Source organism: Pinus tabuliformis, chromosome 4_2, assembly GCF_031772625.1.
Source record: "Pinus tabuliformis cultivar Carrire ecotype Pingquan chromosome 4_2, CPIR1, whole genome shotgun sequence".
In the NCBI taxonomy this organism is placed as follows: Eukaryota; Viridiplantae; Streptophyta; class Pinopsida; order Pinales; family Pinaceae; genus Pinus; species Pinus tabuliformis.
In genome coordinates, this window is record NC_142304.1 from 428184278 (window position 1) to 428210903 (window position 26626).

At 36.2% G+C, this 26626-nt stretch overlaps 1 protein-coding gene across 1 annotated transcript in view; it reads right to left on the minus strand.

Annotated features, from left to right (window-relative positions):
* The window catches only part of LOC149169788 (Metallo-hydrolase/oxidoreductase superfamily protein), a 388346-nt gene that overhangs the window by 198806 nt on the left and 162914 nt on the right, over positions 1-26626 (minus strand). The window lies entirely within an intron of this gene.

Below are 26626 nucleotides of genomic sequence, written 5' to 3' on the forward strand. Positions count from 1 at the left end.
AATAAAAGGGAGAAGCTTTTAGAGAGGGAATAAAATAATAAAATAAAGTGCTTCCAGAAGGTTGGAGAGAGATTCATCCAATATTTAAAAAGGAGGGGGAGCAAGTCACTTGGTATCATCGAGGATTTGGAGTATTTTCTGTTGGAGAGGTTTTGGGAACATAGTTCTCAGCTTCAGTGAGCCCTAGGACAAAAACCCTTGGGTACTTTGGTGAGATTGGATGAAAACCCTTCTCTACCAATCTTTGGTAAATTCATTTTAGAATTCATGTGTGTTTATCAGTTCCAATTCTAGTTTGGGCAGCCAGAATCAGTATTGCAGCAGATGTTTGGAGGCCATCATTTCTGTTATTTTCTAGCTAATTCAATTGCCATGTTTTCCTGCAATTTATTAATGTAATCTCTTCACAGTGTTAAATAAATGAAAATTCGCTGGGGTTTGCAGCAATTTATTGCTAGTTTTCTGGGTTGCAATTGTATGAGTTATTTCAGCACAGACAATTTTATTGTACGACTTTATTGTGTTCCTGGTAAAATTTCATGGTGTACTCTACTGTGGAGAATTTCTGGAAAGATTGATCAATTAAATAAACAGGAATATTATAGTGTCCCAGAATTCTTTAAATTTTATCTAAATGGGATATTACAAAAAGTTTATTTGACCCATTTGACAAAGCAATCAAAAGTAAGAGAAATACTATAGATAAGTGTTGAAGAAGGATGAACACGGAAAGCACCAGAAGAACGAAAAAAAAGGTTCAAGATATCCATAGCATCAGAACAAGCAATATCTACAACAAACAAATGAATAATTTGAATTCCATTTTTCATGATACACAATGCTATTCTCATTCCATACCACATCAACAAGATGGGACAGAATCACAGATGATAGCCATTCACATCTCTGCTAGCTAGCCTGAATAATCATTTATTTTAGAAATGCAACATGTATTACTTAATGGAACAAAAGAGTTACAGCATGATGACAAGTAAATTCCCATCATAGAAACACCAACAAGGTGAGCATATGAGCCTATTGCCACCCAAACCCTTACTTCTCAAGATAAAAGTCCTAAAACTCAAGAACGACCCTAGGATGCACTAAAGAAGGGCTACCCAATGTCACCATGGTAGAGCTTTTGACACAGTTTTGGCTGGCTCTCCCTGGCACAAGGGGGGAATCCCTAAAAAACCCTAAGCGAACTAAATAATAAACAGAAGAAATGAAACAGGAAGCTTCAGAGAACAAATCTAAAATCTGTTTTACTTTATTAATTTCCAAATTTGTGAATAATCATAGGAAGAGGTTGATTTTATAGTTTTTTGGGTGGTTGAGAAGTGAGGTTCACACATAAGATTAGTATTGGACAAATTGGATCTATGAGTTTTAATTTAATGGGCTCTTTCCCATGAAATAAGGGCAAACTGACATATAAATGAACAAATTACAGCACCCTTATATGGCTGTCCAAGAAAGCAGAAAATGGTTTCAAAACCCTTACTAAAGAATATTATCAAACACATCAAGAACGAAAGATTATTACTATGAGATGTAAAGTCCAACTACTTCAAATTAAGAAACATGACATTCCTTCAACATTTCTAGTGGCTAACATAAGGAATTTAAATGGAAATTGTTACCACTCAAACTCTGGATAACAAGAAAATTCCTAACCTAAATTGAAGAGCCTACAAGCAACCACAAGGCAAGCCACCAGCTATCACCTCAGTGACCTTACCTCTGAATCTAGGCTAAGGTGGGAAATTTTTTTAGTCTACTGGGGTATCTCTATAGTCAATTGAACTACAGATTGTAGAACCGTGAGTGTTTTATTATGTTGAATTGATTATGAAATCTTATCACCAAATGACCAATTTTCCTTATATATGAGAGAAGTGATTAAGCATGCAAGTTTATTACTCCAGATAACACTAGTGTCCCAATCAATCATGAATCAACAATAAAAGTGTCTTAAACTGTTGGAAATGAGTTGTGACAATCTTTATAACCAAGTAAAATGAAATTTGCTTATCACCACGATGGTTTCTCAACAGATGTTCAAAACCAAGTATTGCCCAAGAATGCTCAAATGTGCTTATGTCCAAACACAACCATACATTCAAATCAATGATCCAAATGCTGAAACTGTTAGGTAGAGGGAATAACTCCATGCTTGATTGAATTTCAATAAAGTGAGCCATTCATAAATACAAGTAGAACTGACCTTTGTTTTCATTTTCCAACAGGTCCGAAGGACTCTTCCTATCCACCTATGAGTCTTCATATTCCTCCTGCATTTATATTTACAATTTATGTCAATCCCTAAGGATTAGGTATCTAACATTTCCCCTCAATCCAAAGGGGCATTTGTGAGTGCAAGCATCATTATGATGCTTCTTAGACTTTTCTCTTTGAAGGTTTATAGTTGCTTTGTAGGCTTCTAAGAAGCATGTGACACAGTGACATCAACAACTATACCTAGCTCACAAATTGGATATCCAAAATATTTATAATATAACGATATCTATTTATAATAAAAAAATAATATATTGAATAAATATATGAGAGTATGATATGATAGAATTACAAGCAATAGCTCTGTTGCCGCAAAATGTAACCGTTCTTGTAGAGGGGTACCCTACAAGGCAAGCACCAGACCAAGTGACAACACTAAGGTAATGGCCCATAGTCATCACAGCTACTACCCCCTACTCTTTATGGATTTTCACCAATGAGAGGAGTCCCAACATATAGGTCACCTACAAGATATATTCTAGGCTTATGGGTTTAAGGCGACACAATAGGCTTCTAAAGGATGGCTCAACTTAAGCAAAAGGTTCAAGCAATGAAAACAAAGCAATTTGCATCCCTTAGAGAGACCAAACTAGGGCACGCTAAACCTAGGGTTTGATTGATAGCATGCAAAATGGAGCATCCTCAAGTCAAGTCACCAAGGAAAAGGTTTCCAATAATGAGTATTTGCAATCAAATGGAACTTGAAACCTCCAAGAAGTCCTTAAGTTGAAGCTTAGACAAAACTAGGTTTTCTCCTAGGGAAAATTAGCTAGGGAAAGAGAAATCAAGGCTTATAATGGATAGATTAGCCACCAAGGAGGTTGATTTTGAGGCAAACAACTATACCCTTGATGTTGAATCCTTCCACCACCAAAAATTCCTATCCTAGGAAAATTCACCCCAAGCCATAGGTGAGGTCATTTATCCTTCAAAGGGCTGAAAAACAGAGAGGAAATGACAGCGAAATTCAATTTATGGATAAGATAAAACCTGATCACAAAAATGACAAGGCCAGTGCCTAGTCCTTGGGTTCATGGAGTCTATGGGATTGATAGATTAGCCAAGTCTTGCAAAGGAGTATGGATATTTTGATACCATAGCCAAAAACCCTAAATATTACCTTTGTAAGGTGTTGACCACACTTTGTCAACAATCCAAGGAAGCAAAGTACAAATATGTGAAGAAATTTTTTTCAAAGTTCAAAGTCATCAACCAACACTATTATATCATTGTAAACCCAATTTCTGCAAGTTGTATTGTAAATGATGCTAGTATGACCATTTAATTATGTAACAACAGCTAGGTAAGCCTTTGATTTTGGCAAAGGATTTCATCTTAGGAAATTTTTTAACCTCACGAATTATGTGTGTTTCTAAACATGGATAATCAACAGAGTTTTTCTTCTAGCTTAAACCCCAAAGCTAGAGTGGAATTCCTTAACAAGGTCTTAGGTGAGTCCTAATGTTATATCGAGTCTTTTGTAAAACTGTGTTTGGAACACCAATGGAATTCCTTGACAAGGTCTTAGGTGAGTCCTAGTGTTATATAGAGTCTTTTGTAAAAGTGTGTTTGAAAATAATTTTAGCACATTTGGCTAATTTATTTTATTACAAACACACTTGGTTTATACTAGATCATATTGTGTCGTGGAATTGAGTAAATTATTGAGGGTCTGAGTCTAAATGTGTTTTCCCCTTTCAAGTGTTGATATTGTAATAATTTGATGTAAAAAATATTTGTGCATGGTCCCTCATTTAGACATCTTGGCTAAAATATTTGAGGGTGGAAAAATTATTAATTCCCTATAGTGTCAATTAATTAATTTTTCTCGCAAAATTAAGTAAAAATCCTAAGCAAGAAAATTAATTAATTTTGAGTCAAAACATAATTATAGAGAAATTAATTTCTCTCCAAGTGGAAAATAATCAAAAATTTGTGGATCAAAGGAAAATCATTGTAATTAAGTAATTAAAAAACTTAATAATCTCACCTTAAGAGAACTCATACTTTGCATTAGCATCTTAGGAGTAGCCTCTTGCATTAATTAATTAACTTACAAGCATAAGATTGGTCGATAGAGAGATACGCCCACCTTTCTCATCTAGCTTGAGGAGTCTAGTGTTAGTTTATGTAGCATCATATGTGTTCTAGCCACAAAATTTGGTGAAGAGACTAGAATGCATGAGATCTCCAAAACCTAGAAATTGTTTCCAAAAATTCCATGTAGAAATGACTTAATTAGATTATTAACCAATTCTTTAATGTTTCCTAAATCTAAACTTAGGAAAACTAGTTAATTAATCATAATTAATTAAGTCAAGGTGATAATTCTCTAGAAACTCACACAGGTCGATCCAGAAATGATCTGAACCATCGATTAAGATTTAATCTTGGCCATTGGAGTCCCAACAAGAAGACATAAGAAGGGATTGATGGGCAGTTGGAGAATACACCAGTGCAGATACTCAGTTGCCCAGGCAATTCGATTTCCTCAATAGCAGAGACTCAACAAAGAAGATAAAGCCAGAGGGTGACTAGCAGGTGGTAGAGGAGGTCAGCAGCATTTTAGGAGGAAGTATTTCAATTTCTGGAGAGGCAGTGAGAGGTAGGACGAAATTCCCAGAGGTTCTGCGCAAGCACTGTGCAGAGGTTGATGCAGAAGGATCTGTGTGTGGCTAGGGAGGCAGTTTCAGGGGCATAAATTAGCTATGGGGTGAGAGAAAATTCTCACAATAATTTTGCCAGTATTTTTCCTCAGATTAGATTGTCAGTAGAGCATCTAAATTATTGTACTCAGAATTGTTGCTGAAGAATAATAATAAAACCCTCATTTGTTGCACCGGTTTTCCAAGTTGGGTTTTTCCGGGGACAATTGTCCAAAAACAACTGTGTTAAATTTTTGTGTGTGCTAGAATTTCTCAATTTCCAATATTTTATTTTCCACAGTATTTTTATGGTGAAAATTGTAGTAGAGAATTATTCGTTGTTTGTATGTGCAAATAAATTGTTAAATTAAATTAACAATTAGGAGAATAATTTCCAGTTACTGCAATAGATGAAATTTTCACATGGTATCAGAGCGTGAGTGATCAACCAGGAAGCTCAAAAGCAGAGGAAAGAATTTCGCTGCTTAGAGGGAGCAGTAGGCCGAAATTCCTAGAGGTTGCGTTGTTCATTGACAAGCAGGCCGAATTGTTGGGGCAGAAAATTTGATTTTCAATGGAAGGTTGGCAAAAAAGTCGAATTGCCCGAGATTGTGATTCCAGCAATCAAAGGGAGCAACATGAGCTAAGATTTTGGCTGAGCAAATTTCTGGTTGGACGCATAGGATTTTGCAGTAGTTTCGAGTTGTAGAATCAGCATCGGGTGGAAAGAAGAATAGCACACAGTCTTCAGTAGGACAAAATTGACATTCAGGAGGCTTCAAATTTATCTTCCAGGTTGAGGACGAATTTGCTTGCTTGTCAGGATCAACGTCACGAGGTGTTTGGTATATAGACAGTGGACCATCAGATCATATGACAAGAGTTAGAGAATATTTCTCTAGCTACAAGGAGGAGCAGATGGACTTCCAGATTACGATGGGAAACAAAACGAAGTGTACTCTTGTAGGGAGAGGTACCATCGATTTTCAGAGGGAGTCAGGAGCAAGCACCAGCGCTACAGATGTATTGCATGTGCTAGGATTGGGTATGAACCTGATTTCAGTATCCCAACTACAAGATAAGGGATATGATATCCACTTCGTAGGGAAGAAAGTGTTTGTCAAACACTCAAGCTAGAAGAGGGTAAGACAGATTGGAGTTCGAAGCAACAGATTATACAGATTGCAGCTCGACTCTCCAATGACACTAATTGGCAATGACAGTAGCAGTGGGAAGGAACTGAATGAGTTATGGCATAGGAGAATGGGACATTTACACCATGGAGCACTCAAGATGCTCAAGAAAATAGTAACAGGGGTTCCATAACTTGGCACGGAACACGATGATGTGTGCAAACGATGCGTACTTGGGAAGTATGCTAAGGCAACATTCCCCATAAGTGACAGCAGAGCAGATGGCATGTTAGGACATATACATTCAAATATTTGTGGCGTGATTTCCACCAGAGCTCTCAGTAGTGTCGAATACTTTGTCACCTTTATTGATGATCATTTCAGGAAAACTTGGATCTACTTCTTGAATACCAAAGATGAGGTCTTCGATTGTTTCAAAGAGTTTAAGGCTTTTGTGGAGAATGCAACAGGGAAGAATATGAAGGTGCTTCACTCAAATAATGGTGGAGAATATATTGATAAAAACTTCATAGATTTTTGCGCAAAGGAAGGCATCATAAGAGAATGGACAACTCTATATAATCCACAACAGAATGGGGTAGAGGAGTGGAAGAAAAAAACCATAATTGGGGCTGCAAAAGCTATGTTATATGACCAGGATTTGCCCAGGTTTCTATGGGCAGAAGCATGTAACACGAAAGTGTATATTCGCTAGAAGGGTTCTTCACAGGGAAGAAGCCAGAAGTGAGTCACTTTAGGATGGCAACATTGTTTATTGCCACGTGCCAGATGAGAAGTGCACCAAATTGGATGAAATTGCAGAAAAGGGGTCTATCGTTTGGTATAGCGACACCTCTAAGGCATATAGGATCTACATTCCTAGCAATAGGAAGATTGTAGTAAGACAAGACGTAAAGCTCATGGAAGATCGAGCTTTCAAGAGATCTTGTGAGATGCTTGCATGGGATCAGATTCATCCATCTAAAGCTCCATTGGTCCAACAACAGGGACAACCAATGGGATCACCAGTAGGATAGTCACAGGGATCCAATACAGTAACCAGTACTAGCAGTTCCTTAGGAACAGGAAATCTAGTGAGATCTCAGCAAATGGAGCAGCAAGGACAAGATGAGGAGGAGCTTGTAGAACCTCCCAATACTAGTGGTCGAGCTAGCAAAGAGGTTCGTCAAACATTGAGAGATGCAAAGGATTTTGTTGAAGCTCCTAGGACAAGCAAAAGAGAGCACAAGCAGCCTGACAAATATCAAGTATTGGTAGCTCATGTTGCAGAACCTTCTAGCTTTCAGGAAGCCACACAACATCAAGTATGGGTAGATGCCATGGTAGAAGAATACAACTCTATCATGACGAATGATGTTTGGGAGGTGGTGCCGAGGCCTGAGGACAAGTCAGTTGTAGGTTCTCGATGGATCTACAAGATCAAGTATGCTGCAAATGGCAGTGTGGAGAAGTACAAGGCTAGGTTTGTGGCAAAGGGGTATGCACAAAAAGAAGGGATAGATTATGAGGAGACCTTCGCTCCAGTTGCCAAATACACTTTTATTTAGTTAGTTGCGAAAGTAATGACAAGATTTCACAAAACTTATGCAAGGGAAACAAGGTGAAAGTTTCCTCCAAATGCCCACAACTTAGAGAGGAAAATGGGCAGCCCTCTATTGAACTCGACTTGTGTACAAGTTATGTGCCAAAACCCCTGCAAAACCACTTTGTAAGATAAGACTATGAAGGCTTAAAGAACGAATGAGAGCTCCTTTAAGAATGTATCAAGAGTGGGTTGGTCTCTCCAAAGACATCCCCTCATGCTTGATTTTGTGATCCCAACAAGATGTTCCCTCTACAAAACTTCAATCAAGAATTAGTTCCATATAGATTTAGCAATAAACAATGATAAGAAACTCTAAATATTTATTTAAAACCAACTAGAGTATTTTAAACCTAGAGCATACTTATAAATCAAATCTCAATGTAAGATAGCTCTACATTAACAAATCTACAAGAGCATATGGAAACAAATTAGATCAAGCATGAGTAAAAGGAATTATACCAATGATCAATAATTCATCACACTCCCAAAGGAGGAACACCTCATGAATGAAACCCCAAAGTCTTTATTGATATTTTTGAAAGTGTACAAGGCACCAACGTTTCCGCAAGCATAATAGCTAGTAACAATATTATCCAAATGAGAGTTCAAGGCTGTATTATATAGAACTATGGGAGGCAATCCCAATGTAGAAGTAATTAAACAAGTGGCATGAGATAACAATCCGAAAAATACATTCGAATTTGTTGAATGGAGCTCCAATGCCAAGTGTAAAAATTGAATCGAATTCTGGCAATTGGACATCATTTTCTTCTTCCCTTACGTGCCAAATTTGAATTTTATGATGGATTAACAAGTGTATATGGGTGGTAACCCATGTGGGGACAATTTCCCACAAAAATCTCCACCAAATATTCTCCCAAATCCTCCCAAATGTGCATTAACTTCACAAATTCGAATTTCCAAGTAAGCAGTTTTCTCATTTAATGCCAGAAATTCGATTTTATCTGAGCACATGTCATTTCCTTGATTTTAGAAGTCCATATCACTTTGGGACTTCACTTTAACTCCCCCATAATTTTCCCATCATTTCCACAACATTTAGCATGTGTGGATATTTATTTTTCTCCATTTATTTAATTCATGGCTTAATTAATTGTCAGATTTCTCACTAAACCTAGCAAAAGTGGGTTTTGAGGGTTCAAAACACATTTTTAATCCATCAAAGTGTGTCATAGTAAAAAGTTGAGGGTGAGAGGTGCAAATTTCATTACTCATACCCCATACAACTTCTCTAGACATCACTTATTACATTACAAATACAATTTTATTAGCAATTTCCGCAATGCGGAAAATCTAAAAAAATAAGAAAATGACTACCTAGACCTAGCCAAATTCCACGAATTTTTTTGTGTGATCTAGTATGGCAATATACATCGAATTTAGACACTAAGATGTGTTAGGGGCTCAACCTTCAAATCGTCAACCCAGCTTTGGGGTAAAAAGTGAGTGAAAAAACCTAGAAAATTATCCGCCTCTAAAAAAAAGAGATAATTAACCAAATAAAAAAAAACACTCCAAGGTGTACTCGTTTGTTGATCAAGTCTCAACATCTTAAGCTTGTTAAAGACTCAAAACTCATCATTACTAGTATCACTTATTACAATTCCCCACAGGGTGTGAAATATGGGTACAAAAAAGATGATGAGAAGATAGAAGTAGAGTTAGAAAACTCTATTGACTGATGATATTTGATGGTACAAGTGTCCTCTGGATCATCCTTGCGCATGGAGTCTTCATATAATCATTAGGTGTCACTCCAGTGGTCAACAGAAGCCATTACTAAAAATAAAATTCCTTGCTCATGAAACCCATGAGACAAGCATTACAATAATAATTTTATTTTTCTTCTTTTCATCAATTACATAAAATCACAATTCCACATGTCATTATGAAGACCGGACCAAGTTACATTTTTCAACACATACCTTGTAGACATTTGGATGGGGTATGTACCTTGAAGAGGTAGTGTGGTATCACACGTCAAGCCTCCAAGCATAATGCTCTTGATTAAAGAAGAGCTCGTCTAGTTAGGCCTCAGAAACAGTGTTGATTATGATGATGATTCTTACGGTATGGCTTATCAATCCAACTCTTCTTGTGATAACTCTTTAGTTTGAGATATGATGTTGTGTTGGTTGTACAATTATGAATATCTCCCTAGTTAAGAGGGAAAGTTGAAAATGTAACTAGTTTCAGTCTTCATAATTGTTGTACTCATTTCAATATGTATCCTATGTAACAAACAAGAGAAGAAGAAAAAAATTATTATTGTAAAGCATGGGTTTCATGCTCATTATTGATGGTCTTCTAGGTAAAAGCATGTTCTTCGTGCTTCTAGGGTTTGTTAGGTCTTAGAATTTATTATCATGAATCCAAGGAGTCAACATCATGTTTATAAAACCCTTCCGGGCTATTTGTAATTGTAAAAAGAATTATTTTTTAGTCTAGAAAGTCTAGGAAACTCCAAAAGCACAAGTCGGTCCCGGCAGTTACAAGTCGGCGTAGAGGAAATTCGACCCCTTGAGAATGCTATATAAAGAAGAAGTTTCACCTCATTTCACACACACTCACAAGTTCAAACTTCAATCTATCAAGAAAGAATTCGATCTGTAGTTGGGAAGCAGGAAGAAGAAAAGCAAAGGTCTAGGAGAAGCTAGAAGGTCGAAATGTCTTGTTTTTGGGCTCTATCTCTCTCACACATGTGAAGTTCTAGGAGGTTGTGTTGTCACTAGTCACACACACCTAAGTTAGTGAGAAAAAGCCCTTAACCCCAAAAGGTGTGGTTTGGTCAAAAAACTAAGAGATGGAATTGTCACCCATTCCCAACTCTCTTTGTTTAAACTCTCTCCTAGGTTAGCTGAAGGGGGTGGTCCCTAAATGAAAACTAAGTTAAAAAGGATATGAGGTTTCTAGGAGATGTTAGAGTGAAATGGGTTACTTGAGATTATGAGCAATATAATGTGAGAAATATGAAATAAAATGAACTTCAATAACTATCAACACATGAATTAAAGATTAGCATATATAAAACCAGTGCATCCAATATTGCGTTAAAAATAACTGATACTTGCTCAAGAAAAATGAAGTGCTTCAAATTGAAACACAAGTAACCCTGTCAATCAAACACAAGATGTTAGCAAAATATGATATCATATGCAAAATATAAAATTTGTTTTCAAGAAATGCTTTCAAAATATATAATCATTCACAAATCCAAAGCATGTATGGAAGCAATTGTAACGAATAAATTATATATAAATAATGTAAAATAATGTAAATGATAATGAGCATAAATAATTATTACTTAATTAGTAATTAGGTTGAAGACGCATGTCTAAATGAGACATGACTCTTCATGAAGAGACACTTGCCTGATATATAAGCAAGCCTCTCGTTCTCATTTGTAAATCATTCTTATTCTTATTCACACATTTAAAATATAATATTTATATCCTTAATGGATATCTTGATATTCCAAGTCTTTTGGAGTAATTAGTTTATAGAAGAAACTTTGTTTGCTTCATTTGGTATCAGAGCACTTCGATCCTCTAGGTTGCTTAACCGATGCACAGATCTCGTTCTCCGATCCAAGTCCCTAGCTATCGAAATTCGTCAACCGTGTTGCCGTACAGTTGAAGCATTTTGCTCAAAATTTGGGAGTTTCTCCTTTTCTCCATTTTTCTAGGCCTTTAGCCATTAAAATTAAAATTAAAAGAAAATTCGCTAGTTGACCTTTGGCCATAAAAAAATTAACCAAAAAATATATATATATACAAGTAAATAAATAAATAAATAAAGTACAAGAAAAAACAAAACGGATACAAAATCTCATACCAAGTATATTTAAAACTTTTTAGATGGAGAAGCCCATGGTTTTAAAAACAACCCATGGTAATTGCCCATGGTATTTTAAAAAGTCAAGGAAAAAAAAACAAAAGGAATACATTTTACTTTTACGTGGAGAACATTTTAACGGAGGTTTTAAAAACAATCCATGGTAATAGCCCATGGTATTTTAACATCGTGACCGTGTCATATGAAAAGACGTGACTTTTATATTTATTAAGTGGGGTGACATTAAAAAGTTATCAAGGGAGTAATTAAGTATATAAAAAAAGGGACCAATTTATTATTTAAAAAAAGAAGTGAAACTATTATTATTATAAGATAATAAAGTTATTTTGAAAGGGGTCTTAATATAAAGAAATACATACATATATAGAGGGCAACAATATAAAGGGGTATTTTTTTTTTAATAAAAGGGTATTCAAGTTTTTAACAATCCATATTAGGGAGAATATTGGAAATATATATATACAAAAAAGGGAGATAAAAGAAGTTATTAAAAAAAAAAAATCCATACAAAGATAAAAGAAGTGAAGAAAAAGAAAAAATATGGAATCCCTGAGTTGGGAACAAAAACAATCAACCGCAAGAGATATAGAACAATTTATTACAATAATGGAGCGACGGGCTGAGGAGAGAAAGAGGATGGATTCCTTCTTCTATTCTTTACATCCATCATCACTTCCACAGAATGATGTTATCCAATGTACCGAGAAAGTGTAGCTAAAAGATCAAGAGAATGACAAAATAGCCAAAATTCAACAAAGCAAGGAAGTGTTAGAATGCGAAAGTTGAATGTACCGAGAAAGTGTAGCTAAAAGATCAAGAGAATGACAAAATAGCCAAAATTCAACAAAGCAAGGAAGTGTTAGAACGCGAAAGTTGAATGTACCGAGAAAGTGTAGCTAAAAGATCAAGAGAATGACAAAATAGCCAAAATTCAACAAAGCAAGGAAGTGTTAGAACGCGAACATGAAAATCTTGTGGATATACATTACAAAGAGATAATGGAAAAGGATGAAGAAATTTCTCGTCTCAAGGAGCACGTCGAAAAATTACTGGCACAAGTGAAGAAGACTAAAGTCTCAAAGAAAGAACTCAAGCAGCACTTATCAGAACAAGAAGAGGAAAATTTACATTTAAAGAAACTTAATAAAAATTTATTAGAACAAATTAGAGATCTAAAAGATGAAAAACTTAAAATTCAAAACACTGAAAATAAGGTTGATGAATCAAAAACCAAAGAACTTTTACGTCTGAGAAACCATAATCAAAGTCTGCTCAATCAAACTAAGAAACTTAAGGAGGATAAGAAAGCATTAAAAGATAAGTTGGAACAAGTCACTCAAGAAGAAGTATCGAAATCTCCAGTCACAACAGTTCAAGTTGAAAATAAGGGAACGAATACCGATCCAGTGAATATGACAACTCAAGAAGACAAGTCAGTTGAAGAAACGACACACGTAGATGTTGCAGTTCAAACAATGGACATCCCAAGTGAATGTTCCATAACCAATTCAACAACATCTTCGCCAGAAGAAAATCTAAAAACTTTATATCGACATCCGAATCATGAGAATAGACAAATCAACCAAGCTGTGTATCAGGACCATTCAAACCGTAGACAACAAATTAATGTTTTAGAGAATAATGACGTAACATCAATTCCGTCTTATTCTAACAAGTCATTACAAAATTTTAGTGATCAGAATGCTAGACAGAAGATTAATCTGGGATGGTCTGATCGCTTCTTAATGTGACAATTTTGTTTGTCACTAAGAAGATCATATCAACTTGTATCAACGAGGATGACTATTTCAAGAGAGAAAGACGTTCGAAGCCGAAAAAGAGATCAAGCGTTTTTTCATCGACAAGCTTTGAGGACAAAGCTTTTTGAGAAAGGAGGCAATGTAAAGAATAAAATATATATAAATAATGTAAAATAATGTAAATGATAATAAGCATCAATAATTATTAGTTAATTAGTAATTAGGTTGAAGAGTCATGTCTAAATGAGACATGACTGTTCATGAAGAGACACTTGCCCGATATATAAGCAAGCCTCTCGTTCTCATTTGTAAATCATTCTTATTCTTATTCACACATTTAAAATATAATATTTATATCCTTAATGGATATCTTGATATTCCAAGTCTTTTGGAGCAATTAGTTTATAGAAGGAACTTTGTTCGCTTCAACAATATAGAGTGCCTTCCAAAGGAAACAAATTAAACTTCACTTGTAAAAGTGAACAAGATGATACTTGACTAAATAAGATAATCAATTTAAGAATTTTGCATCAATGACAAGTACATGAAATAATTTGCTATTAAAATAGAAAGATGTGTTAGCATGAAATGCATTTAAACTAAGATTGAATGCAATTATCTTGGTAAATTTTAATTTAAATGCCTAGTCTAGATGTGATCTTTCTTTCAACTGTTTTTGAGACAAATCTCTTATGTGAGTTGTGTAGATTTCTGGTAGCATCGGATGTGCTCTGTTGTCGCACAAATTGACACGACAACGCTCAGACCGGGGGTTGTCACTCTGATCCCCGATCTCTCCGTTTAAGCCTGTCTCCCGCGGCTAAGGGGGGTAGACCCTATGAGGTGATGAAGACTAACTGTCGACCAGTTGGTTTGGGAGACACGAAGAAACAAGCACTAAATTGATTTTGTTAAGTAAAAAGACCAGTGCCTTGTGAGTTTGATGTTTAAACGATTACTTATCAGATGCTGCAGAAATATAAACCATGTAGAACAACCATTCAAACAAAAATTAATTTTTATCAAATGCGAGAAAATGCTTAAATGATACTCCAGCAACTGAAATTTCGAAAGATAAAGGGCTTTAAACAATCACGTAAAATATTAACCAGAGATCAAATTCATGCAGTTAATCCTCAGATGAACATTGAATCATATTAAACAATAATTCCCACGTCAAAATTTTAGCCTTAGCATAAAAGATGAAATCTAAGAAATTTCCGAGCCAAGACTGAAATTGGCAATATATTTCCAAAATATTTTTATGATTTTCAGAAAAAAATTTAAAACAAAAATTCAAACTAAATGCAACTTAAAAATATAAATCTATACTTTAAAAGAAAAGAAAGTCCCTTTTTTTATATAATTTTTTATAAATTTTTATTTGATTTTAAAATTTTAATTTTTTTTTTTTGAACTTAAAACTTAAAACCTAAAAATAAAATTCTATCTAATCTATTTCTAACACTAAACTAAAAAAAAATTAAATCTAAAGTCTAATAAAAAATGAATTTTTTATGTCTTTTTTATATTTTATATTTTTTTAAAAAGTTTTATAATTTTTATGAGTTTTTTATTTATATATATATTTTTTTAAAACAAAAATAAAATCTAAACTAAAACTAAAACAAAACTTAAAATCTAATCTAAATTTAAACTAAAAAAAACTATGTCTAAACTAAAAAATTAAATTAAAACAAACGATTTTGATATTTTTCTTTCCTTCTTCTTTCTTTTTTTTTTTTTTTTAAAGATTTTAAAAAAAACTAAATGCTAAAACTAACATTTAAAAATCTAGACTAATCTAAATTTTAAATAACCTATATAAAATCTAAACGAAAATGAAAATCAATTTTTATTTGTTAAAAAAAAAAAATTATTTACGTTAAAAACTAAGGCAGGAAAATTTTAAAAAAATCGATCTAACTAAATCTAACGCCATACCTATCAATATTTGACCAACACTATGGTTAATACAATGAAATGAGATTGCCTGCGTAAAGAGAATAAACTCGTTCCTTTTCGTCGGCAAAAAACCCTTCTACGGCGGACAGGGAAAAAACTTGAGTGTTTGAGTGTTTGCAGGATGCTCGACGGCCGGTGGAGATGCGTTTGTTGGTCAACCGAGGAAGGGAGTCGATGCCATGCAAGGATAGCCGTGTGGAAAGATGCAAACGCAGCGCGTAAGAAAGAGAACAATGAAGTCTGCGTGATGAGGGTCGATTGGCCTGCGTAGCAACAAATTTTTTGTTTGACGGCGGCTTGCAGGTATTTTTCAATGAGCAGAAGACAGCGTGAGAGAGAGTCGAGCCACGCAGATTTGCCTGGAAGATTTTGCAAGCTTACGGAAGCTCTGGCAGCGGCAACCTCACGTAAATTTGCAGGTGATTCAATGGATAGAGGGCGGCAGAATGCTGGCTGCGTGGTTGAGCAAGTAGTCAGTGCATTTGCAGGTGGAGCGTGCTTGACAGGTTTGCTGGCCACAAAAAAATTTCGATGGGGATAGTGGGAAGTATGGAGACGGCTGAGCAGGTGGAAGATCAGAGAGCATAAGAAAAACAACCTGCTCTATGCAAATAAGCTTTGAGCAGCAAAACAATTTCAACAATCCGCCCAAATTCCTTCAGAAATCTAGAAAATATGATGAAGCTTTTCCTTGCCGAAAACCCCAGAAAACGATGAAGCCTCTCCAATTATGTCTAGATTTTCTCTGATCTGTAGCACCTGTGACCTGCAGAATAACATAAAAACCCTAATATAATATATGCATAAAACAAAATTTGAAAAAAAAAAAAAAACTAAACCCAGCAAAAATTTACAGTATTTACAAACTGAAAGCTCTTCAGAAGCCAGATTTATCAATAATCACAATAATATTATCAGAATTTAATTTTAATATAAAACGCTTCAGAAAACCCTGCATGCATTCATAAAAAATATATTTCGAATGATAAGCCCGGGATCAAGAACTGGCTAGGCTCTTTCAGAAAACACAACCCGGGAGTTGGCTGGTTCAGCCGAGAACTTCCCCTAACGCCGGTAAATCTAAAAAAGGATTTCCTGCACAGCTTAAAATCAACCATCAACATAGAAGGAGAAAACAATAGTGAAACCCCGATCAAATGGAGATACCTGCCAATATATTTCAGAATCTAAACTATCATTCAAACCTCAAAGATCAGACAAGATACCTGTGCCTAGATCAATCTTCATTAAGCTATCATTAATGGCTGAAAATAAAATTATGCAGAAAAAATAGAACAATCTTACAGCGTTTTCCGAAGAGTAACACCAGCAAGATTTTTAACCCCAAAGTCTTCTTTATTGCACAAAAAATGAACTACAAGAGAGCTTCTTCAGCACAAGACTTACAGATCTTCTATCTCAAATGACCCCCTAGGACCCTATTTAAAGGAAAAAATCCCAACAGCTAGTTCGAGTGATCCATGTCGAAATGATCTCGACCGTCGATGAGAATCAAGATATCTCTTAATCTCATCCGTCAAATTAGTTAATTCATTAAAAAATGAAATTTTGCATTTATTTACTCAAAAATATTATTATTTTATTATTTTTAGGGTTTTTGCTTTATTTTATAATTTTTCTTTAATTTTTTATTATTTTTTATTTTATTTTATTATTATTATTATTATTATTTTTTTAATTTTTTAATTAAATGGATCCTCGAACTTAGCCTTTGGAAAAATCACCTAGGACCTAGGACTTAGGACTCATGAGGGGATTAAAACATTTTCTAACCCTCAAGACACTTTACATCATGACTTTTACAACTTTACATCTCAAGGGGGAGAACCCATTTGACATAGACCCTCATAAACCACCCAGTTCTGCGACACAACTATAATCTAGCAGATTAACACACTAGGATTCTCCTAAGATTCTAATGACAAAATCCATTCCGGCTTTGGGGTTAGGCTGAAGGAAAACTCTGCCGATCATGGATCGGTGAGACGAAAAACCTTCCGGAACGTAGATTATCGCTTAGAAAATTAGGTCCACCTAGGCAATTTTCATACGCGACTCATATCTGCTAAGATTATTTACAATTTATACATGCAGACTAGGTTTACAACATAGATTGATCAAGCTGTCGATGACTGTCGAATGGCACGGACATGTCGATCAAGCGCTACCCTTTTTTGCAAAGAAAATGGGGGTTACTGCTATGGGCAGTTGACAGGTAGTGGTCAACATCTGGCTCCACTTGGGGACACATTGCTGCACTGTAGGAATGTAAGAATCCAAAATCTGCACCCATGCAACATACAACATAACATAAGTAGCGTCCATCCAAAAATCATCATATAACATTAAGCAAAGGAAAGATATAAGCTCTTCATTTATTAACTAATCTAGAAAAGCAAATTTAATCCTAAAACAGAAATGAAAATGTTGAAATGACAAGGAGTAGGGTTAGAGATACAATACAAAGGATGCCCCATGGCATCAGATGTGTTCAATATAGTGTATACTGAGCATTTGCCTGCTTTCAGGCAAATCTGTCGGCTGCTTGTCGGATGTGCCATGTCCAATTCTGCATATGGTAGGACTTTTTCCTATCCGAAAATCAAGCTGCTCGCGGCCGTCTGATGCATCAAATCTTCTTCTCATTTTCTTTCTCTTGCGCTTTTTGTCTGTGGCAAGCTGTATTACTGATGACGTGGAACTTTCTGTTTCAAAGCTATCAGATGAAGTATGTAAGATATGCATGACATGTCTTTCTTTATCCTGCATCTGATCTTTATCATTTTTAAGTCTATCTGGATCACCTTCAATTAACCATCTTTCAATCGAACCAATGACCTCCTCATAATAAGATGGAACTTGTTGCAACAAATGAGAAGGCTCCTGATCTATTGATGTCTCCTGGTTTCTCTCATCCTCTGACCATTGTTGAAATTTTTGAACCTGTATTTTAATGGCATTTATCTGACTAGAGTGTTCAACCTTTATAGCACTGATTTGCCTGACATGGTCTTTTTCCATATCTTTTATTACTTTATCGTTCTTTTCCTTTATATTCATCAAGCAATACTGCATGGAGTTTATTTCTTCTTTATGATTTGCTTGCATGGTAGCCAACTGATTATTATGATCAAACGTCATGATAGTCATTTCTTCATCCATAGTTAATAACTTGTTTTGCATAGAATTAATTTCCCTATCATGATCAGCTTTCATGGTCGTCATATTTTCCTCTAAGCCTGACATTTTGCTTTGCATGAATCTAGTTTCTGTGTCATGATTAATCTTCATGGCTTCAATTTCCTTACTATGTTGATTTTGCATGATCTCCATCTCCCTATTACGCTTTTCCAGGTGAGTGCATAAAGTTCTCACATCATTGGCGTAATTAGTTTGATTTATCTCCATATTTCTTACCAGTAGCAATAGACCTTGTATAATTTGCATATGATCTTCCTTTTCATTGTCAACACTACTATGATATGCAATGGTACAAGTGGATGGCACATTCTGATATGAAGAATTGTCTTGGACAGCTGGACCTTTTACAAGATTACTTTCATTTTGTTGCACAATTTTAGGGGCACAAGGCGAGCTATCTGGATCACCATATCTATCTTTAAAAGCATTGACAATGTCTTGCAAAGAAATGAAGAAATCTTCAGGAAAACTATTAAACCAGTTCAAAGCATCACCCTTTAAAGAATGGACAAATAGACGCATCTTGAAATCTTCATGATTATATTGAGGAAGTCTACAATATATGATCATTACACAAGTAAACCTGTTTAAATGTTGTCTAACAGCGGCCGAATCACCACCTGAGAACTTAAATAATTTAGAAATGGCCTCTTTCGGAAAATCATGGAGATTATCAGTAAAATGACATGGTTTAAATGAATAATCCATGATGAATAATAGGGGATCAAATGGATGATAGAAAGAGATTTCTGCTCAAGAGAATTAAGAGATGAAAGAAGTGGAGTCGCCACTTGCACAATGAATCTAATTATAGGATCCAAAAAATCAACCAACAAGCAGATATGAGGAAGGCTTCTTGCCTGGGAAAAAATAAAAGAAATGAAATGGAGTCGCCACCCAAACAAGAAATGAATCGAAGAGAAGTTGCTGATATGACGAAAGATAAGGTGATGAAAAGATCAAAACACGCCAAAGAATGTTGGCCGTTTGACAGGCTAATGAATGGCGTAAAAGATGAGATGACGCCGAAAAATGTTGAATCTGCCAACTCAAACGCGAGATGAGGAAGAATGATGAGACTGATGAAAAATGAGAAGATGAATATCGTTGAAACGCCAGGAACAGAAAAACTCTGTCCCCGGCAACGGCGCCAAAAATGTTGTCGCACAAATTGACACGACAACGCTCAGACCAGGGGTTGTCACTCTGATCCCCGATCTCTCCTTTTAAGCCTGTCTCCCGTGGCTAAGGGGGGTAGACCCTATGAGGTGATGAAGACCAACTATCGACCAGTTGGTTTGGGAGACACGAAGAAACAAGCACTAAATTGATTTTGTTAAGTAAAAAGACCAGTGCCTTGTGAGTTTGATGTTTAAACGATTACTTATCAGATGCTGCAGAAATATAAACCATGTAGAACAACCATTCAAACAAAAATTAATTTTTATCAAATGTGAGAAAATGCTTAAATGATACTCCAGCAATTGAAATTTCGAAAGATAAAGGGCTTTAAACAATCACGTAAAATATTAACCAGAGATCACATTCATGCAGTTAATCCTCAGATGAACATTGAATCATATTAAACACTAATTCCCACGTCAAAATTTTAGCCTCAGCATAAAAGATGAAACCTAAGAAATTTCCGAGCCAAGATTGAAATTGGCAATATATTTCCAAAATATTTTTATGATTTTCAGACAAAAATTTAAAACAAAAATTCAAACTAAATGCAACTTAAAAATCTAAATCTATACTTTAAAAGAAAAGAAAATCCCTTTTTTTATATAGTTTTTTATAAATTTTTATTTGATTTTAAAATTTTAATTTTTTTTTTTTATTTATTTATTTTTTTTAAACTTAAAACTTAAAACCTAAAAATAAAATCCTATCTAATCTATTTCTAACACTAAACTAAAAAAAAAATTAAATCTAAAGTCTAATAAACAATGATTTTTTTATGTCTTTTTTATATTTTATATTTTTTTTAAAAGTTTTATAATTTTTATGAGTTTTTTATTTATATATATATATTTTTTAAAACAAAACTTAAAAATAAAATCTAAACTAAAACTAAAACAAAACTTAAAATCTAATCTAAATTTAAACTAAAAGTTAAACTAAAAAAAACTACGTCTAAACTAAAAAATTAAATTAAAACAAACGATTTTGGTATTTTTCTTTCCTTCTTCTTTCTTTTTTTTTTTTATAAAGATTTAAAAAAAAAACTAAATGCTAAAACTAACATTTAAAAATCTAGACTAATCTAAAATTTAAATAACCTATATAAAATCTAAACGAAAATGAAAATAAATTTTTATTTGTTAAAAAAAAAAAATTATTTACGTTAAAAACTAAGGCAGGAAAATTTAAAAAAAATCGATCTAACTAAATCTAACGCAATACCTATCAATATTTGACCAACACTATGGTTAATACAATGAAATGAGATTGCCTGCGTAAAGAGAATAAACTCGTTCCTTTTCGTCAGCAAAAAACCCTTCTACGGCGGACAGGGAAAAACTTGAGTGTTTGAGTGTTTGCAGGATGCTCGACGGCCAGTGGAGATGCGTTTGCTGGTCAACCGAGGAAGGGAGTCGATGCCATGCAAGGATAGCCGTGTGGAAAGATGCAAAGGCAGCGCGTAAGAAAGAGAACAACGAAGTCTGCGTGATGAGGGTCGACTGGCCTGCGTAGCGACAAATTTTTTGTTTGACGGCGGCTTGCAGGTATTTTTCAATGAGCAGAAGACAGTGTGAGAGAGAGTCGAGCCCGGAAATTTGCCCTGAAAGATTTTGCAAGCTTACGGAAGCTCTGGCAGCGGCAGCCTCACGTAAATTTGCAGGTGATTCAATGGATAGAGGGCGGCAGAATGCTGGCTGCGTGGTTGAGCAGGTAGTCAGTGCATTTGCAGGTGGAGCGGTGCTTGACAGGTTTGCTGGCCACAAAAAAATTTTGATGGGGATAGTGGGAAGTATGGAGACGGCTGAGCAAGTGGAAGATCAGAGAGCATAAGAAAAACAACCTGCTCTATGCAAATAACCTTTGAGCAGCAAAACAATTTCAACAATCCGCCCAAATTCCTTCAGAAATCTAGAAAATATGATGAAGCTTTTCCTTGCCGAAAACCCCAGAAAACGATGAAGCCTCTCCAATTATGTCTAGATTTTCTCTGATCTGTAGCACCTGTGACCTGCAGAATAACATAAAAACCCTAATATAATATATGCATAAAACAAAATTTGAAAAAAAAAAAACTAAACCCAGCAAAAATTTACAGTATTTACAAACTGAAAGCTCTTCAGAAGCCAGATTTATCAATAATCACAATAATATTATCAGAATTTAATTTTAATATAAAACGCTTCAAAAAACCCTGCATGCATTCATAAAAAATATATTTCGAATGATAAGCCCGGGATCAAGAACTCGCTGGGCTCTTTCAGAAAACACAACCCGGGAGTTGGCTGGTTCAGCCGAGAACTTCCCCTAACGCCCGGTAAATCTAAAAAAGGATTTCCTGCACAGCTTAAAATCAACCATCAACATAGAAGGAGAAAACAATAGTGAAACCCCGATCAAATGGAGATACCTGCCAATATATTTCAGAATCTAAACTATCATTCAAACCTCAAAGATCAGACAAGATACCTGTGCCTAGATCAATCTTCATTAAGCTATCATTAATGGCTGAAAATAAAATTATGCAGAAAAAATAGAACAATCTTACAGCATTTTCCAAAGAGTAACACCAGCAAGATTTTTAACCCCAAAGTCTTCTTTATTGCACAAAAAATGAACTACAAGAGAGCTTCTTCAGCACAAGACTCACAGATCTTCTATCTCAAATGACCCCCTAGGACCCTATTTAAAGGAAAAAATCCCAACGGCTAGTTCGAGTGATCCATGTTGAAATGATCTCGACCGTCGATGAGAATCAAGATATCTCTTAATCTCATCCGTCGAATTAGTTAATTCATTAAAAAATGAAATTTTGCATTTATTTACTCAAAAATATTATTATTTTATTATTTTTAGGGTTTTTGCTTTATTTTATAATTTTTCTTTAATTTTTTATTATTTTTTATTTTTTTTATTATTATTATTTTTTTTTTAATTTTTTAATTAAATGGATCCTCGAACTTAGCCTTTGGAAAAATCACCTAGGACCTAGGACTTAGGACTCATGAGGGGATTAAAACATTTTCTAACCCTCAAGACACTTTACATCATGACTTTTACAACTTTACATCTCAAGGGGGAGAACCCATTTGACATAGACCCTCATAAACCACCCAGTTCTGCGACACAACTATAATCTAGCAGATTAACACACTAAGATTCTCCTAAAGATTCTAATGACAAAATCCATTCCGGCTTTGGGGTTAGGCTGAAGGAAAACTCTGCCAATCATGGATCAGTGAGACAAAAAACCTTCCGGAACGTAGATTATCACTTAGAAAATTAGGTCCACCTAGGCAATTTTCATACATGACTCATATCTGCTAAGATTATTTACAATTTATACATGCAGACTGGGTTTACAACATAGATTGATCAAGCTGTCGATGACTGTCGAATGGCACTGACATGTCGATCAAGCGCTACCCTTTTTTGCAAAGAAAAAGGGGGGTACTGCTATGGGCAGTTGACCGATAGTGGTCAACATGCTCTAAGTCTCACATTTTGCAGAGAGACTTAGGCACATGTATTCCAAATAACCCAAAAAGAGTTTTCAGAAATTCTACCCATAAATAGTTGTATTAAAATAATTAATTATTTTTAAAGGGACCCTAAGTCTAAACTTAGGAAAATAAAATAATTAAAGGGTATTAATATAAATTGTCGGTGTAACTTCTAGAAGAAGATGAGGATCAAACAGAAATGTTCTTAACCATTGATTAGCTTCTAATCTGGGAATATCAATGAGGAGATTATTTAAGGAGGCTTGAGGGTCACTTGGAAGACACACAGAGAGTTCAGAAGTTCGATTTTCTGAAGCAGAGCAACTGTTGGGAGAATTTCGTTAGTGAGTTGTTGTAGAGAGAGGCAGAGAGAGTTTTGGCTGGAGGATCTTCTCCAGAGCCAAGAATACTTAGCAAAGAAGCAAAAAGACACACAGAGGAGACAATGCAGGGGGCAGAGAGGGTGACGTAGAGCCAGGAAGGGCTCACGTAGTTCCCACACAAAGCAACGCAGCAGCATCCAGCGTAGAGGTCCAAATTTGCTGAAGGAGCTGACGTTTCAGAGTCGGGAGGGCTGGAAAAGGATCCTGAAGGTAGATCGATTCTCAGTTGGGCTAACACAATGACTTGGACGTTGACACAGGGCCCAGGGGCAACACAGAGGCCGCTGGGGAACTCGCAGTTCAGTTGCCGGATCGGCCGGAATCAACAATGTTGAGTGAGGTAATCTCACCAGTCTTTCTTGCCAAGTGATTTTCTCTGTAACTGGATTGTCGGGAGGGCATCCAGAGTTGTATTCATAATACTTCTGCATAATAATAAAAACCCTCAGGTCTGTTGCACCGATTTTACCGCATTGGGTTTTTCCGAGGACATTTGTCCAAAAAATATTGTGTCACTTGTGTGTATCTTTCTCTATTGTTTTGTTCTTGTTTGGGCAAATTAACTAATTAAGTGAAGGCTGCAATTGTATTAGCTTCGATATTTGTTGTAGAAGCAGTAAATAATTTGTTTCAGTAATTAACAAATAGGAGAAGTTTAATCAGTTGCTACAGTAGTAGATTCAGATGGGATTCTCAAAGGTTCACATGGTCTCAGAGCAGTGCAGGTGAAGCTAGAAGAACAGTGCCAGAAAACCCAACGCTGAGCAGAAGAGGAAGATCAAAAAAACTGCAGGTGGTAGCAGTTCAAAACCCCAGAGGGTTTACGCATTCCTAGCTGGAGGACTGAATTTCGAGGCAGTCTCTCTCTGAGTGAGTCGACAGAGAGAAGGGCTACCAGATCGAGATCTTGTCGTGGCAGAGGGAGCAGCACTGAAGCCTCAGCGTGAGGAGAAGCTGGTGGGACGCAGTCTTTTTTGCAGGTCGTTCTGCTGGGCAAAAATACGTCAGAAGAGAAGGAAGAAGCACAGTTGAGGGAATTTCTTCCTCAGAGGACTTCCAGCCAAGGAGTCTGAATTCTCACTTGTTGAGTAGCAGCGGAGAAGGGCATATCTACAAGCTCCAACAGGGAGTGTGTAGGGCAGTCTAGTGCTGCGCAGAGGAGAGAAGAGGTCATTCAACAGTTCTTGTGGCAGAAATGGCGACCAATGACTTGAGAGATCAGGATAGGTTGGACGGAGCATCCAACTATGTCATCTAGAAGGCTAGAATTTCATGCCTTCTAAATGAGCATGCTCTCAAAACATATGTCAACAGCGTTGTGGTTGTGCCTGCAGATCAAGATCTATTGAAGAAGTACCAAGCAGAAATGGTGAAGGCAAAGAGAATGATCCTCGACGGAGTGAAGGATCATGTAGTCTATCACATCGCTAACAGAGGGACCGCTAAGGAGATGTGGGATGCGTTGTCCACGCTGTATCAGGGATCTTCCGAGCAGCAGAAGATGTACTTAGAGAAGAAACTGAGATCTACACAGATGCAAAAGGGGGAGCGCATTGATCCGTTCCTCACAAAGCTTCAGGAAACCCATGATGAGTTATATGTTGTGGGGTCTACACCTCAAGAATCAGAGTTGGTTAGACTGGCCCTCAATTCTGTCTCAGATGAGTGGCAAGTCTTTGTCCAGAGTATCCCGGGCAAGGCGACTTTGTCAAATTGGGATGAGATGTGGGCAACTTTCAAGCAAGAGGAGCTGAGGAGAGACTTGGTCAAGTGTAAACTTGACGGAAGTAGAAGCAGTGGGTCGAAGCCCAAGGAGGAAGAGGAGAATGCAGCCCTTGCAACTAAGGGGCAGCAGGAGCAGCGGAGGCGGAAAAAGGACGTCTCGAAAATAAAGTGCTTCAGTTGTGGTGAGATGGGTCACTACGCTACATAGTGTCCTCTCAGGAAGAAGGACAAAGATGAGAGGCACAATCCGAAGGTTGTGCCCACGAAGATCGAGGAGGAGGCGTTTGCCATGACAGTTGAGATACCTCCAGGAGGGAGGTGGGCTGATTTGGAGTTATAGTTCAAAAGAGCTACAGATGGGAAGGATCCTTGACGATCCCACCACTTGGATCAATTCTTTGCTATGGAAGCCCAGATCAGAAGTAGCAAGATGGACTAGTGTTGGATGGTGCCGAGGAGTGTCAGAGAGACAGTTGCAGTGGCTAGGAGCGCCAGAGACTGAGCAGTGCAGAGCGGAGTTGGCAGCAATGCAGATGGCACAGAGTAGTAGTCAACAGCAACGTAGTAGATCCAGAGGGTCAGCGCAGAGACTAGCAGCAGTCAAGCTCTAGCATTCACATGGTATCATACTGAACACAATTAGTTCATTAATTTGGGATTATTTTCCATTGTCGATGGAGTAGCAGCAACAGTTTGCAGTGCAATGACAGTTGGCAGTGGCAGTGCCAACAGTAGCACGGATGCAGAATTTCAGAGGAAGTTGCAGTACAAATGCAGTGTTGACAGTGGCAGGGTCAACAACAGTACAGATGCAACATTTGGGTTGCAGTTGATGGGTAGCTTGTCAGTCATCAACAGTGCAGAGGACGATGTTATGAAGTCGGCGTGATGCTTCAGATTGAAGGCATTGCTAGAGCACATTCCTCGCTAAGAGGGAGTGTTGATTCCTGGTAGCATTGGATGTGCTCTAAGTCTCAAATTTTGCAGAGAGGCTTAGGCACATGTATTCCAAAGAACCCAAAAAGCATTTTCGGAAATTCCCCCCAAAAACAGTTGTATTAAAATAATTAATTATTTTTAAAGGAACCCTAAGTCCAAACTTAGGAAAATAAAATAATTAAAGGGTATTAATATAAACTGTGGGTGTAACTTCTAGAAGAAGACAAGGATCAAACAGAAATGATCTTAGCCATTAATTAGCTTCTAATCTGGGTCGTTGAATATCAACGAGGAGATTATTTAAGGAGGCTTGAGGGTCACTTGGAAGACACATAAAGAGTTCAGAAATTCGATTTTCTAAAGCAAAACAATTGCCAGGAAAATTTCGA